General features: G+C 49.4%; 1 long non-coding RNA gene across 1 annotated transcript in view; it reads right to left on the bottom strand.

Annotated features, from left to right (window-relative positions):
* The window catches only part of LOC109313561, a 12799-nt gene extending 7926 nt beyond the window's left edge, over window positions 1–4873 (bottom strand). Inside the window, exons 1-2 of the long non-coding RNA XR_002102086.1 lie at window positions 4864–4873; window positions 1252–1257 (exon numbers count right to left, since the gene is read on the bottom strand). This is a non-coding gene — a long non-coding RNA (uncharacterized LOC109313561). The remainder of the gene's footprint in view (window positions 1–1251; window positions 1258–4863) is intronic.
* Window positions 4874–5539: the final 666 nt, after the last annotated feature.

The following is a 5539-nucleotide window of genomic DNA, read 5'->3' as shown; positions in this document are numbered from 1 at the left end:
CAAATTGGATGCTTATCTTGCTGGGATCCTATGACCCCAGCTGACTTCCTGCCCTTTGGGCAGGGGGCTGGACTCGATCTCCCGAGGTCCCTTCCAGCCCTGTCTATGAAATTTATGAAATCACATGGGGTCCCAGCACTGCACACACAAGCTGCGTGCCCTCGGGCCAGGCCAAGGCCTGCCTGCATGGAGCCAACCCAATGGCGCAGGGCACATGGAGGGAGGACCCAGCCCTTCCTGAGGGTGCATGGCATCTGCTTGTGGCACCAGGACCCTGGGTGACAGCAAGAACTGGTCTAGTTCTGTCTGAGGGCATGCACCAGTAGGCCAGGCCTGCACCATGCCAGGAGTGGGCATGCATGCCCTGAAGGCCACTGCTGCTGTTGCTGTGGGGCAGGGTCTCTGCACTGTATGGGGGGATGGGGGAGGACACACCACTCCTGAACAGTCTCCCTCTCCCCCACACAGTCCACTTGGACCCCAAACTCCCCCACAATCCACCCACAAACCCCACCCTCAAACCACCCTTACAAACTCCCACCCACATACCCACCTATTAACCTGACATCACCCCAAACTCCTGCACAAGCCCTACATCACCCCCGCAACTTCATCCCCACAAACCCTATACCCACCCCTACACTCACCCACATACCACCCCAACTCCCCCACAAGCCCCACATCTACGCCACATCCTGTATGCCCAGCTCCCAGATGGGATGGGATGGGACAGGACCTGCTGGTGGCAGCCATGGCTGCAGCAGCAACTGCCACACTGTAGCTGTGCCCCATGCCCACATCAGTGCTGGTACACATGGCCCCAGATTGAGAAGGCTCCTGGTCCCAGAGGCCACTGGGGGGCAGGGGTGATGGGCTGTGGAAAGGGGTGGAGGTGGCAGCAGGGGTGTGTGTGAGACAGAAAGAGATGGAGGTCAGGGATGGGGGAGAGCTCTGGATAGGAGAGGCTGCCAGAGCCAGGATTAGAGCCTCCCTGCCCCCCTAGAGCAGTCAGTTTCATAGCTGATAGGGTCAGAAGGGACCTGAGCAGATCATCAAGTTTGACCCCCTGACATGGGCAGGAAAGAATGCTGGGATCAAATGACCTCAACAAGGTGACTATCTAGCCTCCTTCTGAAGACGCCCAGGGTAGGAGCGAGCACCACTTCCCTTGGAAGCTGGCTGCAGATCCTAGCCGCCCTGACTGTAAAGTAGTGCTTCCTGATGTCTAGCCTGAACCTACTCTTGATCAACTTGTGGCTGTTATTCCTAGTTACTCCGGGTAGTGCTCAGGGGAACAGGGCCTCTCCCATTTCCCACTGGTCCCCCCTGGTTAGTTTATAGATGGCCACCAGATCCCCTTCTCAGCCTTCTCTTGTGGAGGCTGAACAGATTCAGGTTCTGTAGCTTCTCCACGTAGGGCCTGCCCTGCTGCCCCCTGACCATGCACGTGGCCCTCCTCTGGCCCTTCTCAATGCTGTCCACATCCCTATTGAAGTGCGGCGCCCAGAACTGGACACGGTACTCCAACTGTGTCCTGACCAATGTCACATAGAGGGGAAGGATCACCTCCTTGGACCTGCTCGTGATGCATCTGTGGATGCATGACAAGGTGCAGTTAGCCTTACTGACCACATCCTCACATTGGCAGCCCATGTTCTTCTTGGAATCAATAATGACTCCAAGATCCCTTTCTGCCTCTGTGCTGACATGAAGGGATAGGTATGCTACTAGTAATTTCTCCCTAGGTGCAGTACCTTGCACTTGTCAGTATTGAATCCTATTCTCATCCGCAACCCCTGCAACCTGTCCACATCTAGTTGTAGCCTGTCCCTCCCTTACAGCATGCCCACCTCTCCCTACATCTTAGTGTTGTCTGCAAATTTGAACAAGGTGCTTTTTACCCCCTCATCCAAGTCACTGATAAAGATGTTGAACAGCACAGGCCCGAGGACTGAGCCCTGAGGGACTCTATTGCCCGTGTCCCTCCAGGTCAAAAATGACCTGTCCACCAGCACTCTCTGGCTGCGGCCCTCTAGCCAATTTGCGACCCATCTGACTGTGTAGGCATCAATGCCACAGTCACCTAGTTTTTAATGAGAATGGGGTGAGACACAGTGTCAAAACCTTCCTAAAGTCCAGAAAGACTACGTCCACTGCTACACCTGCATGCAAGGGTTTTGTGACCAGATCATAAAAGGCAACAAGGTTGGTCTGACAGGACCTGCCCCTAATGAACCCAGGTAAGTTCCCCTGAGCATCATCTCCCCTGCTGGTCCTTCACAGACGTACTCCTGGATAATTCTCTCAAGAGCTTCCCCAGAACTGAGGTAAGACTAACAGGCCTATAGTTACCTGGGTCCTCCTTTTCCCTTTTTTGAAAATGGGGACCACATTGGTCTTTTTCCAGTCCTCTGGCACCTGGCCAGAACACAAGTGCTCGTAAAGCCATGCCAGGGGCCCCGCAATGAACCCTGCCAATTCCCTCAGCACCCTGGGGTAGAGATCATCTGGAACTGCTGATTTAAACACATCCATCTCCACTAGAAGTTCCCTAACTAGGTCCTCCCTGATCCTAGCCCTGGTGGTGCCTCTCCTGAGTCCATCTGGAATCCCGGTGGGGGAAATGTCCCGGTCCCTATTCAGAAAAATGGAGGCAAAGAATTTGTTAAGGAGGTTAGCTTTTTCATCTGGTGCAATCATCAGATTGCCAAGCATGTCCTGCAGGGGCCCCATGCTACCCGGTGCCTTCTTTTTACTCCCTATGTATTTAAAAAAGGACTTCTTGTTATCTTTGATCCTGGTCGCTAGTTCTAGTTCCATCTCCACCTTAGCCTTCCTAACAACCCCCCTACACTCTTGAGCAATGGAGGTATAATCCTCCTTGGTGATGGCCCCTCCCTTCCAGCAGGTATACACCTCCTTTTTAGCTTTCAAATGTTCCTGAATGCCTTTGGTGAGCCATGGGGCCTTTTGAGCACCCTTGAGCCCTTTGATTCATGCAAGGGGCTGTGCAAGGGGAGGCTGCCATGGAAGGAAAGGGTCCCAGCCCCTGAGCCTGCATGTGCTGGCACAGGTGCTGTCCCCAGCCTCCCCCTGGCTGCAGATCTAGGAGGAGCTGGGCAGGGTCAATTTGCCCAAGTGACATAATTCAGCACACACCAAAGTGCATGTTCAGGCATGTGTGCTGAGGCCCAATCTCCAGCACAAATTTATGCCTGTACTATTTGAGCTGCTGCAAGCACACAAGCCTGAATCTGTTTTTACCCAGACTGTAGTTACCTCATTGTTCTCCTAATATCAGACCCATCTGGATAGGAATTATGACCATCCCTTTCTGAGGCAGACCTTTGGGTGCTGCTTAGCACAATCAGTTTTCCTGAACAAAAATTTAACTTTTTAACCCATTATCTAAATCAAACTGTGGTCCCCTGAGGGTTTCAGACAAGTTATTTATAGATAAATAAGGTTTTCCTGATTCTTCCAAACCCTCTGGGTTCACCTCTTACTCCTGTGTTTCCTACCAATAGTCATAATGGTTGCATCCAGGAGAGTACGGCCATGTGGTATGTGGCACTGTAGACATGTTCAGCTGTTCTCCATGCTGCAAGGGAGCAGTGTAGGGTTTGTTTGTTTTTAACCCCTGGATATCCAGGGGTCAAAAAACCCTGTGCAAAAAAAAAAGCATCACACATGGAGGCAGCATGTGCTGCTCAAAACCAGAGCCAGGTTGGCCAGAGCCAAGCTCCAGCTGCTGGCCAGGCTCCAAACAGCAGGATAACCAGTGCTGCAGCCCAGGGATGCCCCCAGAACCCAAGGTAAAGTTGCTGGGGCCAGCCCAGTGCTGGCCCCTGCCTCCTCTGCTCACTCATGGTAACTTGCCATGTGCCACAGGGCACAGGCTTTCCTTGGGGACAACTACCGGAAGCACAAGGTGCACCACTGCTAGTTGTCCCTGGGAAACCAAATGTCCACACTTGTGTGGATGTAGCCAAAGACAATATGTGTGCTTACCCAAACTACCAGATTTGCAGTCCAACAAACTCAGCGAAGCATAGATTTTTAATATTTCCAACACAAAAGCCCTGTTTGATATCATGTGTTAGGAAAGCAGAATGCCAGTCTGTAATAAGGACAGTCTACCAGAAATATCCAGAACTCAGCTTGCCCCGAAGATTTGGAAGTAGGTAAATCTGTATGTATCCCTGTATAATCTGTCAGCTCTTATTACATATTTCCTGTGGTGTAGTGTAACTTCAATAAATAAAATCAAGTTCACATATTTTAAAGGGCAAGGACTGCATATTAGTGCACATAATTAGGGATGGGAAAATAGTGGTGTTTGCAGGTTTATGCACACCTTATTACTGGTTGGCTTTGCACACTAATTTTTCTTGTATTTAAAATTAATTTTTTAGATGCGTGATTTAACTGTTACCTCCACAAAAATAAAAAATATTTTTTCTAATGAAAAAGAAGGCAGTGATACAATTTTTTATGATCATCATAAGCATGGCTGACACAAGCATGTGCCCTGTCTCTGGTACAAAGTGGGTACATCTACATGAGATGCTTACTGTGCATTAACTTAATAACACTGTGCAGTAGCCTGTCATAGCAATAACCATGCTAATAGCCTACTGTGCAGTGTTATTAGGGTAATGTGCAATAAGCATCACCAAATAGCCGTGTGCCAGCACTACTGCATGGTAACTCTAGGTACCACACATTTATTTAGTACTTTCTTAACGGAGTACTAAACTAAATGTGCAGTATCCAAGTCACATTAATGAACATGTAGACACACCCACTGTGTAAAACACACATATGCACACAGATACATACATGCAAAGACAGGGTTAGAACTCCAGGCAGTGTATATCAGTTTATGTTGGAAATGTACTTATTGTGCTGAAGGTCTATTCAATTTCTTCTGCTGCTGTCTGCTCCTCCAGTGCAGTATATTTATTTTTCTTATCTTTCTGATCTTGGTTCCATCTTTCACCTTACCTTTTGTCTAAATTATTCTCTTTCTACTCTTTTTTCCAAAATCTCTCCAGTGTAGAATGTGAAATAGTAATATTAGAGTTCACGTAGGTTTTAAATTAGACAAAATCAATTAGGCAGTTCCCAATAATTATATTAAATGTAACATTCCAATTTCTTTGTTTTATAGAAATCAGAGCAAGAATGGAAAGTTATTGTATTAAATCAGAGCTGTCCAACTTCTAAGTAATTAGGGGCCACATTCACTGAGGTCACACACCAAATGACACTACCCCTGCTGCACCACATACATCCCCTATCCCTTCACTGCATCACATGCCCCCCCCCCCTCCACCTTGTGCTTTGGTGCCCTAGCTCTGCTGCATGGTATGCCCCAGTGCTTCCACCCCTACTGCACCAAATCTCCTGGTGCTCCTACCCCTGCTGCATGGGCACCCAGGCACTGCCCATTGCACCACCCCCCAGATATCCCCCACTGCACCCCACTCCCCGCCAACCTGCACCATGGTCTGCATTACCTGTAGCTTATGAGCCA

The sequence above is a fragment of the Crocodylus porosus genome, unplaced genomic scaffold (assembly GCF_001723895.1).
Source record: "Crocodylus porosus isolate Cpor-Errol unplaced genomic scaffold, CroPor_comp1, whole genome shotgun sequence".
Lineage (NCBI taxonomy): Eukaryota > Metazoa > Chordata > Crocodylia > Crocodylidae > Crocodylus > Crocodylus porosus.
The sequence above is the reverse complement of the archived record's forward strand: the minus strand, read 5'-3'. Positions and strand labels throughout refer to the sequence as shown.